General features: G+C 42.7%; 1 pseudogene; it reads right to left on the bottom strand.

Moving 5' to 3' along the window:
* Positions 1–7,250: 7,250 nt before the first annotated feature.
* Positions 7,251–7,370, bottom strand: LOC145391272 (5S ribosomal RNA; annotated as a pseudogene).
* Positions 7,371–9,223: the final 1,853 nt, after the last annotated feature.

The raw sequence follows: 9,223 nt of genomic DNA on the forward strand, positions 1-9,223 counted from the left end.
CAACACAATGTTTGCTGTCATTCGTTACTGATATATAGTGAAATGAAAATAATTCCGAATAGAATTACAACGAGAATATTAGGGTAGAAGATAAAGGACTTAGTTATGCAGTGTAGAGAAAAACGTTATTAGTAGAAATGCTGTGACATGACGAAGCTAAGTTTCTGAATGCTAAAAATAATTTGGTATATATCCTACTGTATACTCGTATCATATATGTATACCTGAGACATGGGAGGTTGCCAAGATGAGAATAAGAAGAGTATTATTTCAGTGGCGAGGACCAGTTTGCAGTGTACTTCACTGTATACACAGAGAAATAAAATATATTTAAAGTTTCTTCACTCAGTTCAGTATGTGCATTAATAGAAGAAAAATCAATGTTGACTGAATAACCAGTGCTTGGCAAGTTCCGCACACCTTCCGTGCTTCCGCACATCTGCACTATGCGGAAGTAAGAAATGGTGTGTGCAGGTGCGGTGTGTGGTCACCACACTAAAAAGGTGCGGAGGTGCGGCTGCGGAAGTGCTGATTGGTCCGCACACCCGTTTGCACATTTGAAAAAGAAAAAAAAAAAGAATAATAATTGTACAGAGACATTGATCACGCAGCATTTGCATGACAAATTGATCATAGATGATATGGTGTTGGCTGGAGTCATACGGCACGACAAAGGTCCACTGTGGTACAGGAAGTGGCTCTATCGCACACTGTCGTTTATACTTCGTGAGCCTGATATATGTGAAAGACATTGAACCGACTTTTATATTTGTTCTTTTTTATTACGAGTGATGGCAATTAAGAACAGTTGCATAGCTGTAATCTCTCTCTCTCTCTCCCCCCCTCTCTCTCTCTCTCTCTCTCTCTCTCTCTCTCTCTGGCGCAGGACTGCTATCCAATACCCATGAAGTTCACTCTGACAGACGACAGGCAGTGAAAGATTTACTTCAACTTGACACGTTACGAACCTCTGACCCCCCACCCCTCCCCCCACTCCACCTCCTCAGCCTCAAAACAAACTGACCGCTTTGCCTCCTGCATGATCCCGTCTAAATCTGTGTTTCTCTTACCTGACTGTTACACACACACACACACACACACACACACACACACACACACACACACAAACGGACCCACCAGCAGCCACTCACACTCAGCTGTCAAATACAGTACAGATGTTTTTCGTGGAATGTTTTCTATCCCTTGAACAGCACGATTTCCTTCCAAAATGTTGTAATAACTGATAAAAGAGAGACAAAGGATAAACGATGATGAATATATACAAGTTTATCCTCAGAAAGGTAACTGATAATACCGGTAACCAGTGCATGAGAAAAAAACACTTTACCAAGGATTATAAAAGTATATTGATGTGTTACGATTGCTTTAAAAATGATTACACCAATCAAAACACAATAGCCAACCTGGATATTTCTGTTAACAAATAAAACCACTAAACTCTGGTACAATCAAATAAAAAAAAATATAATGAAACTGATTGCCTAAACAGAGAAGGAAAAAAAAGAACGATGTACTGTAAAAATAAACATTATGTACTATGAGTTTTGCTTTCCAGTGATAAATTTTAAAGTCTCTGAGAAAACTATGAATAAAAATCCAAACAGAAAAGGATATGGAAGACGTGAAAATCCTTTTTTTTGGGGTGTAGGAGGGAGGGAGGGGAGGAGGAGAAGCAGAGGGGAGGATGGAGGGAGGGCAAGGAGAACGGGGAGAAAAATAAAGAAGTGGAAAGTTATGGTAAGAAAGGTTTAATGGAAGGAAAAGAAGAGGAGGAGAGAGAAGAGAGGAGTATGAAAGAGAGAAAGTCTCTCTCTCTCTCTCTCTCTCTCTCAGTCCTCCTTTATTCAGTACATGCATTTCCTCTCTGTTTCATTCATAGTTTCTAATTTGGTACATTTGTAGTCTCTCAGCCAATATTTTGAATCCATATGTAATCTTTTTCCACGTAATTGTTTTTTTATATACATCATTGTTAGTATGTGAGGAAGGGTGCGTAATTGTTGATGGTAAGATGAACGAAGGAAGACAAAGTTGACATAATTAAATGGTGAAGTGATGGAATGCGTTTAGGAGTGCAAAATAGCGTGACCAATGGAAGAAAAGGTAGAGGAAGAGCGTGACGAATGGACGACTATGAACGAGGTGGAGAGATGAGGTGAAGACCAGAGGGAAAGTTTATGACGAACGGAGAGGCGAGATGGTGAGTAAAGACAAGGTTTATGAAAGCTGAATGGAGAGGCGAAGTGGGAAGCAGAGGGAAGAGTTAAAAGAGCTCAATGGAGAGGCAAAGTGTTGAGTGAGGGAGCAGTTTATGAGAGCTGGGTGGCTGGGCGAGGTGGGGAGTAGAGGGAATGTTTATTAGAGCTAAATGGAAGAAAAGATAGACAAAGGAGAAGGTGGAGAGGAGACATGGTAGAGCATAGTATGCAGGAGGGTTTATGAGAGGTAAATGGAATGAGAAGAGGCAGGGCAATATGGAGGGTGAGGGTGGTGGATGGGAACGAAGAAGGAGTATAGGAAAGAAGGAAGGTGTTTGATGGTGAGGTGGATGGAAGGGAAAAGGTAGGTAAAGAATGTGATACAGGGAGTGGGTGGGAATATCTAAGGAAGGGTAGTATGTGATGGATGGGAAGGAAGGAAGGTTTATGACGTTGAGGTGAATGGAAGGGAATCGGCGAGTCGAGAGTGAGATGAAGGGAGTAGATGGGGGTATCTGAGGAATGGCAGTTTAAGGGGTTAGGACAAGTCGTTGCAGAAGAGGGACAGGAATGACTAGAGGTCTTTTGCTGAGGTTGCTCTTCAAAGAACTAAAGAAAACCTAAGATACAGAGAGATGTACTTTACTACCACCATCTAATTTACAAACTCAATGGTAAATAAATTCTCTTTATATAGTAACATCCTTCAATATTCACACTGTTTCTCCGTGTTACAGTTTTGCCATAAATATGTTTCCCTCAGCAGTCTGACTCCCATGCCTTGTGTCAGTCACGAGGTTTAATTAAACAAAATAAAAGTTTAACGATAATATTAGTATATATATCGTATAAATTATTTATTTTTTTAAATATACAGTGTGTCTAAAGGGTCTCATTTACCACTTCCGTAGTGATTTACTCTATATATTACATGTACCTTAATATTTTTAATACCAACAAACGTTTGAAGTCTCTCAGTCAGGGATTACACCTTACTATTCTCTTGTATGTTATCCTTGCCTTTTTAATATCAACATAGTTTGCAAATACATGGACGACAATAGGAATAATGTCTGGCTCTTGTGACTTATTCTCAGCTAAATAAACTAATCTAACACTGGCTAGAAAAGAATGAAGGAGTTGTGCCAACCAAGAGAAAGTTAAAGGAAATGGTACTAACATCCTCAGACTCCATTAGCTTAATCAGTGAAACAAAGTCATTTGGCAACAGTTGATCATCGGGACAGAGTTATCTTGATCATGAGAGTTAATATCGCATAAAAATAATACACGAGAATATTAAGGTACCAATTACTGCAGAAAGAAAATGATTAGGAAGAGGTGCTACGGAGCCTACTAAGTCTACAAGAAACCTGTTACATCCTAATTGGGATAACAGACTTCGTTACACTTCTTAATCGGCGATTTATTTTGCATCTTACGCTTGTTTATCCTCTTGTGCTTCACCGACGCAAATAAATGTTGGTATTAACATTATAGAAATAAGAGAAAATCCCGTGTAATAAGCAAAATAAGCCACTGGGGAAAAGGTGCTAAGAAGCCAACCACTCCATTTAATATATGGGGGTAGGGGGGTTTTCAAGAATACTCCCCCAGTATCCCTGCTTGTCGTACGAGGCGACTAAAAGGGTTGGTGGTGGGTTAGTGCCCCACCCCGTAAAAAGAACTAACTAAAAATGTGAACAAAGCGCCTCGGACCCGGATGGACCATACTTTGACGACTAAGGAACGGACGAAGGACATTCTTAGGGTGGGAACGTGGAATGTGAGAGGAGTGAATGATGAAGTGAAAGAGAGAGAGATTGTTCAGGTGCTTGAGGATGCAAAAGTGGATATATGTGGATTGACTGAAACTAAATGGGGAAGGTGAAAGGGTGAGAGAATGGGAATATGGTCTAGGTATATGTGCGGGAGTCAATGAAAATGAGAGGGCAAGAGAGGGAGTATGTCTGATGATAAGCAAGAAGTGGAAGGAGATTATAAGAGAGTATGGAACAGTGGGTGCAAGGATTGTATGGGTGAGGATGAAAGTAGGTATACAAGCGTGGGTGATTGTATGTGTGTATGTCCCGACAGAGGATCGAGTGGCAAGAGTGAAAGATGAGTTTTGGGCGAGTGTAGAAGCGTGTATGGACAAGTTTGAGAGGAGCGAGAGAGTGCTGTTGATTGGAGACATGAATGGCAAAGGTGGGAATGTATGAGTGGATGGAGTGGTTGGTCAGTGGGGTGTGCCAGCTGACGTAGATGGGAATGGAAGTGCTTTGGTGGACATCTGTGCTTGTAAGGGGTTGGCAATAGCCAACACCTACTTTCGGCATAAGATGATCCACCTGTATACATGGAGAGTAATGAGGAGGATGAATGGTGAACTTGTTGAACGAAAGGCAATGATAGACAACGTGTGTGTGGATGAGCGAATGAGAAGACAAGTGTCAGATGCAAGAGTGTGGAGAGGGTGGGGGAATGGAGTCTCGGACCATCACTTAGTGATGGCCAAGGTAGAGCTGCAAAGAAAGTGGTTGAGGAGACGAAGGGGAAGACAGGAGGAAGCAACTCCTGTGAGAAGAGTGGAGAAATTGCAAGATAGTGAGAAAATGACAGAGTATAAGAGCATAGTGGAAGAAAGACTGGGAAGGTATGAGCTAGAGCAGATGGAAGGGGTGGAAGACGTATGTAAGATATTCACGGAAGAGATAGGCGCAGCGTGTGAGGCGGTTTGTGGAGTGAGGAGGAGATGCAAGGGTGTGCAAGGGACACCATGGTGGAATGATGAGGTGAAACGAGCTGTGGAACAAAGGAAGAAGGCATATAGTGAATGGTTAGCGAGTAGAGGTAGGGGAGAAGATGAGAGAGAGAAGAGAGAGGTATATGTGAGCAGGAGAAGGGAGGTTAAGAGACTGGTGAAGAAGAGTAAAAAGAAAGTGGATGAGGAGTTTGGGAGGAATATGAGTATGAAATGGAGGGAGAGTAAGAAATTGTTTTGGAAGGAGGTAAAGAAAGTAAGGCAGTGTGAAAGGGGAAATAGTAGGGGAGTGAAAGATAGGAATAATAGATTGTTGGTGGGGAAGAGAGAGAAACTGAGGAGATGGAAGGAGCACTTTGAGGATTTGTTGAATGTGGAGAGTGAGAGCAGTGCGAGTATAAGTGGTTGGGGAATGGCTGGGAGAAGAAGAGATGAGAGGAGGGAGGAAGAGATCAGTAGGGCGGAAGTAGTGGAAGCTATGAAGAATATGAAGTTGGGAAAGGCTCCAGGAATTGATGGAGTGTGTGGTGAAATGCTTAGGTATGGGGGTGAGGTTGTTGTGGAGTGGATATGGAAGTTGTGTAGATTGGCTTGGGAAGAGGGAAGGGTTCCAGAGGAATGGAAATCAGGTATAATTGTTCCTTTATACAAAGGAAAAGGAGAGAGAGAAGTATGTGGTAACCATTAGGGGTATTTGCCTACTTAGTGTGACTGGTAAAATATATGGTAGAATACTCATTGATAGGGTTAGGCATATGACAGAGGAGCTAGTTGGAGAAGAACAAGGGGGATTTAGGAAGGGAAAAGGGTGTGTAGATCAGATATTTGTTCTAAGATGTTTAGTGGAGAAGTATCGAGAGAAGGGAAGGAATGTGTATGCTGCCTTCATGGACTTGGAGAAAGCTTATGACAGAATAGATAGGCAAGGTATGTGGAAGGTATTAAGAATATATGGAGTGGAGGGGAAATTGTTGAATGCTGTGAAGAGTATGTACGAAGGAGCTAGGGTTACGGTGCGAGTGAATGGTGAGCTGAGTGAGTTCTTTGATCTCAATGTGGGACTGAAACAGGGTTGTGTGATGTCTCCATGGCTGTTTAATATATACATGGATGGGGTTGTAAAGGAGGTGCAGGGTAGGGCAGTGGATGTGGGGGTGGCTCTAATGAATGAGGGTGAGATTTGGAAGCTTCCGGTGTTGCTGTTTGCTGATGATACAGTACTGTTGAGTGAAGACGAATGGGAGTTGCAAGGTTTGGTGAATGAATTTGGGACAGTGTGTAGGAGGAGGAATCTGAAAGTTAATGTAAACAAAAGTAAAGTTATGGTGTTTGAGAGGAATGAAGTCACAGAATGTGCAGTGAGATTGGATGGTGAGGATATGGAGAATGTGTGTGCATTCAAGTACTAGGGTAGTGTGATGAGTAAGGATGGAGCCTTGGGGGATGAAGTACGTGAAAGGGTACAGCAGGGAAGGAAGGTTGTTGGTAGACTGAAAGCAGTGATGAGAAATAGGGAGGAGAGTATGGAAGTTAAGAAGTCACTGCATGATAGTATTGTGATCCCTACCCTGACGTATGGAAGCGAGGCATGGACCTTGCAAGAGGGGAACAAGTCAAGAGTGAGAGCAGTGGAAATGAGTTACTTGAGAGGAGCATGTGGAGTGACGTGGAGGGACAGGTTGACGAATGAAGAAGTGAAGGAACGCTGTGGGGTGGATGTGGATGTGGTTGAGAAGATTAGGAGAAATACACTGAGGTGGTTTGGACATGTGAAGAGAATGGAGAATGAAAGACTGACTAAGAGGGTGTATGTAGGTGAGGTGGAGGGAGGGAGAGGGAGAGGTAGACCGAGGATGAGGTGGAGGGATGGAGTTGAGAAGTATATGAGGGAGGGGGGGGGTGAGTTGGGGGGAGGGTAGTCAAATGGTGGGTGACAGAGCGACTTGGAGGCGATTTGTCTGCGGCCACCCTTTGCGGGATTAGGGCGTCGGGCTATAGATAGATAGATAGAAGAATGCATTCAGAGTGGCTTTAGAGATTTCGCAACACTTCTTCCTTAGCGATTTATTCAGAACATTACATATCACAGCCCTCTTGTATGTTACTTTAAACTATGTCGATACTGAAACGATGTAAACAATATCATTAATTTTTTTCATTCATTGCCAGACGCCATGTATCCCAAACGGGGTGGACAAAGGCTTAGAGTTAATTGTTTTACAGGGAGGGGCACTAATCCTCCACCAACCTCACTTGACACGTACGGATGCCAACAGCATCTGGTGTTCCCAGGCGGTCACCCATCCAAGTACTAACCAGACCCAGCGTTGCTTAACTTCGCTGATCGGACGGGAAGCGGAATATACAACATTAAATAACCTATAGGATAAAGTTAAGGCATAAACCATAAACTTAAATCACTAAGGAAGAGGTGCTATGAAGCCTACAGACCCACGACGTTGAACTTTAAGGCAGACAGAATGTGTGTGTGTGTGTGTGTGTGTGTGTGTGTGTGTGTGTGTGTGTGTGTGTAACTTTTATGTCTCGGCGAAGTTTTGCTGATGGGTGTTAGTGTTTCTTTTGTGTGTGTGTGTGTGTGTGTGTGTGTGTGTGTGTGTGTGTGTGTGTGTGTGTGTGTGTGTGTGTGTGTGTGTGTGTAACTTTTATGTCTCGGCGAAGTTTTGCTGATGGGTGTTAGTGTTTCTTTTGTGTGTGTGTGTGTGTGTGTGTGTGTGTGTGTGTGTGTGTGTGTGTGTGTGTGTGTGTGTGTGTGTGTGTGTGTGTGTGTGTATGTGTGTGTGTGTGTGTGTGTGTGTGTGTGTGTGTGTGTGTAGGGGGGAGAAGGTTATATCGGCGTCTGGCTGGTGTATGTAAGGTCAGGCTGTTTCGCTTGTCTTGGAGGCCGATATTTGGTTTTCGTGGATTCTGTTTACCCAATGATTTCTACTTTGGTGCCTCTCTGTTGCTGTTTTGCTATCTATTATCTGCAGTCGTTTGACCTACTGACTTTTGCTTTTCTCTTGTCTTACTTCTTGCTATCTACTCTAGGCTATTCCTGTATACTGTGTTCGCGTTATCTGCTTTGTACTGTGTACCTTATATACGTTCATTTCCTGTTTGCTAACATTTTGATGCCTTTACTGTTCCTCTTAGACAATAATCTCTGCCTATCGTCTTTCTAATACTACAAGAATATAAGTAGAATGTGTTGCTTGTTCTGGGTATTTGGTTTTGCATATTCTGTTTACTGAAGGGCAGATTCGGGCCTGCAGTCCACGGGTTCACATTCATAGGACCTTGTGATTGCAACTACAACTACAAACTTTGTCCTCTTCTTGTGTTCTTCTTCTTCTTGTTCTTTTCCTTCTCTTTAACTTTGTTTTCTGTGTATAGTTGTCTATAGTAAATCCGCGTATTTACTTGTCTGCCTCATCTGTCTTTCAGCTGCTAATTTCTCCTCTTTCTGCTTGTACACTATTTGCTTCGCTAATGAACTTAGTTTTTCGCTCATTTTGCACTCAGGCTGATTCACTATTAAACCTACATAATTCTTATCCTGTAATCCACTTTACATACAGATTTAAGTAAACGCTTGCTGCTGTTTGACTGCTTTCATACTTTTTTAGCTGGAAGGATATTTACTTCCGCTACATAACCACTCCACTCCGATGACGTTTTGTGAATTCTACTACTAGTACAACCAGACGATTTAATTCAGCTCTGATGAGACACACGACCTTGAGGAATAGATATAGCCTTCACTAAGCCCGTCACTACTTGACATCTATCCTACGCTGAATAAAATACTCCCTTGGTGTCAAGAATAAAATATTCCCGAAGATAAAGTTGATTGCCTTTGTGCACTTGAGCTGGAAAGACAGTTGTATGTCTGTTCGTTCATTCGTCGGAGCTCTAGCAGCCGCATTATGAACCGACTGAGGCGACTGAGGTGTAAAATCAATCCTCTCCACCTGACTGTGTCGTCGTCGGTGTGGTCAACACGATCACAGCAACCTGAATGTCACAATGACCACAACCGTCTGTCCAGTATCTCCAAAAGCATGGCATAACACTGGTGCTGGTATTACTGGAAAGAATGTTCAGTGTGCAGTAATTTATGCCCTCAGTACAGTGCTGCTACAGCTTGCTAGAAAATAAATAAATCAATCAATAAAGAAACATCCCCCCCCTTTGTCGCTAACTCATTACGTGGTGAAGGCAGGCAGGGAGGCAGGAAAAC

This window comes from Coenobita brevimanus, chromosome 17, assembly GCF_032717465.1.
Source record: "Coenobita brevimanus isolate Jiangsu-jjx chromosome 17, ASM3271746v2, whole genome shotgun sequence".
Taxonomy (NCBI): Eukaryota; Metazoa; Arthropoda; class Malacostraca; order Decapoda; family Coenobitidae; genus Coenobita; species Coenobita brevimanus.